Raw genomic sequence first — 6,000 nt, forward strand, 5'->3', positions numbered from 1 at the left:
AGGTTCTGAAACAACTGCTTCTTAAATAGACTTTTAGACAAGCCTAATAAGCAGATCCTGGGCATGAGGTTTTATGAGAGGGTGGTACTGCCATGAGGTTTCATGAGAGATGGACGTGGGAGAGAGAATCAATTTTATCATCCCCCCGATATTAGGGGAGGTGATCGGAGGGAACGACATGACAGTTAGAACCGCATCGATTTAAGATATCCTTCACATTGCTATTTTGTATAAGCGGATGCAAACCTGTTCGCTTGCTTGTACACTTTTCTGAGGTCACCACCCAACGAATAAGGTATTTTTTTGCAGGGGCTGCAAACCTGTTCGCCTGGTAGTGACCAGAAAATGTAAGTGATATCTGCTATTACTATTTTTGAAGTCACTACCGAGCGAATAAGGCAAGGAAAACTCTTTCCTATGCACCTATTCGCTTGGTAGTGACCTCAGAACATATAAGTCATGTCTACCATTACTATTTTCTGAGGTCACTACCGAGCGAATAAGGCAAGTCAACTCTTTTCTATCCATCTTTTCGCTTCGTACTGACCTTTCCTTAAATATGAAGTCCCTTGTGCTGACAAATGAATTGTCTTTTGGTGTTATTGTATTGGTAGAGGTGCCTCGTGTTAAGGCCTGCGCTAGGAGGGAAACAGGTAAATCTTTGAATGCTCAAGCAAGAAGACGCCGATATGAGGCGCATAGAGGTGTACTGCAAGAGCTGCGCAGGATAGAACGACACGTTCAACCTGCTATTCCATGTCTCCCTTTCCAGCGAGTAGTGCGGGAGATTTGCGAGCAGTGGAGAGTTGGCATGCGATGGGCCAGCAGTGCACTCCTCTGCCTTCAAGAAATTGCTGAGGACTACCTCGTGGAATTCTTCAGCGATGGATATATCTTGGCTGCCCATGCACACAGGGTCACTATCATGCCACGGGATTTTGATATTCTTCGTAGGCTTCATTTCCACTACGAAGGGTTGCTTCAGCCAGTACCAATCTAGGATAGTAGAACCATGGATATTCTCAACATCCCCCCTCTCCATCCTCGTGCATGACAGACAGAGCTGTCTAGGGCTGAAACAAACAGCAGAAGGACACGATCATGGGTCGAGACAAACGACACAGATGGGCAGGCTAAGATAGCCGTAGAGGGCCAAGAGCAAGCAAGAGTGGACCCCGAGGCAGTCATGGAAGAAACAGAGACAATTATCAAGGATCCAGCTAGACACCAAAATGAGCAAGTCATGGAGGATCCGCAGCCCACCGTGGATGATGAGGTACAAGAGCAGGTCAAGGTGGAGCCTGAGGCATCTATGGAGCAACCAATATTGAAGGAAAATGATTCGGAGCCTGAGGTAGCCAGGGAGACAGCTCAAGAAAGGGAAGCGCAAGGCTCTCCATCAGAAGGGCCATCCAACGTATCAGATGAGTCAATTATTTTAGAGCAAATCAACGAGGAGAATGAAGAGGAGTTAAGAATTTTTTTGAGCTCAGAGCCTCTGCATGCGCATATACAGCTTCCTGCAAGGTCAGAGGAGGCCTCCATTACCAACCTCGATAGAGTAGACTTCATGTGCATGAGCAATTTCATCGACTCGCTCGCAACAAATGAGGTCGTCAATGTTGCTTTGTGGTAATTCTCATTCTCTTTAATTCTTATGCTCATTAAATGGGTCTCTACCGAGACATGGGTCAATACCAAGCGAGACAATGGGTAATGAAATTGAATTTTGGTACTACTCGCTCGGTATTGACCCATGTCTCTATGGCCGGTGCCAAGTTTTTCTTTATAATGGTTCACTACTTTAAAGACATGGGTCAATACCAAGCGGGTCAGTTGTTTATGGAATTGGAATTCGCCGCTGACTCGCTCGGTATTGAACCTTGTCTTTAAGGTTGTCACCAAGTTCTTCATTTCAGCCAAGACAATGGTCAATACCAAGTGAATCAGTGGCGTATGGAATTCGATAGCTGCCCCACTCGCTCGGTATTGACTCACTTGGTGTTCAAGTCTAATTTTTGCCTTTTGTTCATGTTAGCCACGCTGTCTCGCTTCTGCCCCCTGAGGTTCAAGAGAAAGTATACATAATAGATCCGCTGATATCCCCTTATCTGCAGAACAACTCAGTTTCCTTTTTGAGTCTGATGAACTAGTTTAGCAGAGTCAACTTTGATCTAGCGTGATTTCTAGTCACTGCGTACAATCAATCGTGAGTATTTTCTTGCCTTGTAAAAAACATCTTGCATTGCGAATCTCTCCTCATCTTTGATGGTGTCTTTGTAGTGATCATTGGAGTCTGATGTTATTTGACATGGAAGCTAAGATTGTTTACTACGCAAACTCTGGGCAAAGCAGGGTGTTTCACGATCGTGTAAAAACGTAAGGTCCATTTGGGTACATTTGGAAAGCAGTGTAGTGTCTCTTTGGAATGTGTTGCTGACTCAAGTGGTTATGTATGTAGTACCGCGAAAAAACTTGTATGTTGTGTAGAGCATCTTTTGTTAGAACATGATCTAGGAAATGTAGTCAAGCCCGAACAGGTAACCGTGCCCACGCAGACTGATGATTATAGCTGTGGCTGGAGAACCTATTTAAATGCCGTAGTGCTCATCAGTCAAATTATGGATATACCGAACATAAGTAATCTGTTGGTTTATTGTTTGCTGCAACGTATGTATGAAGCAATAGATGTCTGTATCACGCTTCTACAGGAACTTCGATTACATAACTATACCAACAATGATGTGCGACATTTTTCTGTAATGGCCATCTAGCATATTATAATCTCGGTAAACAGACGAACAAGAGAGGAAGCGGCGAGAGCTGATGAGTTCGAAGAGGCTCGCATTAACGAAATGACCCAACGCCACAATCAGACTCAAGAAGAAGTTCAAAATATGCAAGAAGCAATACACCAATATTATGCGGACGCCGCAGAATTAGAGGAATGGGTTGCACGTTGACGGCAAGAGCAAGAACAACGGGAAGCTTCACAGGTGCAAGAAGCATGGGAAGCCATGGAAGAGGCCCATGATTTCGAGCGATGTGAAAGGATGCCTAAGACCAGCTTCCCCAGAGGCAGAGGTAGCAGCAACCGGATCAGAGGGCAAGGGACGAGTGGCACAAACCAGAGGAGAGGACAGGGGACGAGTGGCACAAACCGGGGGAGAGGACAGTAGCTGGGAAAGGGAGCAAATTACTCTTGACAGATACAACACAATATGTAAAGTTTTGAAACATTGTTTGACCGCCAAAAAATATCTCTGCATTAGTCATTTTGAAGAGTACATCATGGTTTGCATGGCATCAAAGCTCTTTGCGTGCACAAGGTATGTGACCTAGCTTTCGGTGGAAGCAATTAAGTGAAGTGTATTTGTTATGAACTCTTTGCACAATGTTGTTTTCTCCTTGCACCTTGGAATCTGAAAAGAAGCAAAAGTTAGATTCAGTCATAGTGTATTAAAGACAATCAAAATTTATCGATTTAGTAAGCACCTTTCTATTGTTGAGACTGAATGCATACAATTCTGGCAAAAGTGGAAGTTCTTCACATGTAAGATCTATCCTGAGCTGTGCCAGAGTTGTGTTTGACATTGTCTCCATCACAGTAAGTAGGCTGTCTTGAAAGTAGAGCTCCATTAATAAAGGTTTGTTCTCGAGGCTGTTCTCTGTATCTTGGTCGAGTGGAATAAGCTGCCCGGCCACTAAGAAGATGATATCTAATATAGTAAAACGATACTAAGAAATTTTGAGAGCTTATAATGAACTTGCAAATTATGGACTTCTTTTGCAAAATACAGATTTTGTTCTGTGATTGTTTCCTATCCCAGTTATCATCTAAAAATTCCAAACAGCTCTCAAACTTGGAAATGAGCATTGTTGCGGTAGTTCTTATTTGCTCATTGAAGAAAAAATCTGCAAACACTTCAAGAGGCATAAATAGTGCGAGCCGAACTATTTTTGTGGCAATTGAATACTTGAGGGACTTTTTTATATCCTGAAACAACTTATTCCTGAAGCTTTCACTAGTTTGCGAAGTAGGCAGGGACCAATCATTGCTGTCAAAGGATGGAAGTGACAAAGGAGCTACACGACCCCAACCAATGGAAGTTCTCGGTTCCACATATGACATATCATAAAAGAAAATTCCATTATCTGCAAGTTCCTTGTGTTGTCTTCCTCAGTACATTTGCTCACCAATAAATGCATGGAAAGCGTCAAAAATCCCAACTATACTCTCAACTGGTTGCTAATCTGTCCTATTCGATGGATAAATATCTGAAACATACCAAAGATGATATCCACCACTTAATATTTGAATATAATCATGCACTAAGCGAGATGCTGAAATAACTTACAGTTGGGTCGATGCCTTGGAAAACTTGGAGGAGATGTTTGCAACCTTAAGTCTGCATCTTGGAAAGCATGTTGTATGAGGACCTCTTTCACCCGCTTGCTTTGTGCACACACTTTAAACTCTTTAACTTGACCCTTGAAAGCCTCCACGAAATCATTGCGTTGCCTCCTCTTCCTCCTCCTCGTTTACAGTAGAACCCAACTTCCAATAGTTATACGAGATGGAATCCATGCTTGATCGTCTGTAGTATAACTGTTAAAAATGCTAACAGAGTCAATGGTAGTGCTAGGCCTTTGAGAAGTAGACATGGTTTGCAGTAGAATGAATACACAGAAAGGCTAGCGCAAATATAAAAAAGGGAAGAAGTTTTGAGAGGGAAGTAGAGCTACTCAAAGTCATATTTGGGCGGGAACAAAGTACTAGATAGAGTCTTCAATGAAATTTCTGAAATTCCTCGGTACATAGTTAGTACGACTTACGGCATTTATGCCTTGAAAGTGTGAAATTGTGCAATTTGATGAACCAAAATAAAATTTCCTCCCTTTTTTTTAAAAGTGCTTGACTCCAAAATGTCGATTTTCAACGTAACGTTAGCCTCTTCCTCATTGGTCGAGCGCCACTCTCTCTCTAGAACTGAAAGGCCCAAAAGTAAGTCCAACTTTCTCCTAATATGATGTCCAAAACTCCTTGACATATTCTAAATCTTCTAGGTCTGTGGGCTTGAGTTGGTGTTTGTCTATTCATTGTTTTGTGCATATCTTCAAAGACTTTGGATTTGTGGAGACTACCACAATGCTTCTATGTAAAGATGTGCATTATGAGGATTTAGGGAGGCTTTTAGAAGAGGACGTACTGGGGTTTTGTGGAGGGAGTGCACAAGGGGGATAGGTACTCGTGTAAGTTTGGAGCATCAGGTATTGGGATGCGCTATTTAAAATCCCGCACCTCCTTGTACATATGATTTCACTATGATCATTGGATGTGAAAGCTTGGAGTGTGGACTCCCTTACATAGTGTAGGTGATGCTACAACAAGCTTTGACTCTCAATAATGTGCGAGAACATTTGGCTATTATGGGTTTTGAGGACCTTCAACAGGCTCAATTTTTTTTCAAGGTCACAAGGTAAGAATACTTTTACCAAATTTTCACTCCATCAAAGTTTGACGATCATTGCCTACTTATTGTAATGAATGTCTGCAGATTGGAAAGAGAATGTAGGGTTCAGGAGGATTGAGGCATGGATGGAACTATGCTATCGTTGTTATAGCTTTGTAACTCTTGCATTTTTGGAAACAATCCCCTATATAATCAATTTGCTTTGCTTCAGCAAATTTAAGACTTTGAATATAATTTTTCACTCTACAATGTCCGTCTTACAACTTGTTTCAGAACCATGATTCTTTAGTTTTTATTCAAATGTACCCGTCAAATTGAGACAAAAGTTCATTTTTGGTATAAGTGCCTTTTTTAAAGGAAAAATGCCTTCTTTAAAAAAGGGACCATTATCAAAGGGGGGCTGCATAACTCATTCAAACCTTTCACTTTTGCAACCCTTGAACTCTTCCACTCTCTGTCTACACCTCGGGCTAGATATGGATGCCTCCACAGCCTCTGCATCTGCACCCACATCCACCCCTTTGTC

This window comes from Adiantum capillus-veneris, chromosome 3 (genome assembly GCF_014529385.1).
Source record: "Adiantum capillus-veneris isolate H3 chromosome 3, ASM1452938v2, whole genome shotgun sequence".
Taxonomy (NCBI): Eukaryota; Viridiplantae; Streptophyta; class Polypodiopsida; order Polypodiales; family Pteridaceae; genus Adiantum; species Adiantum capillus-veneris.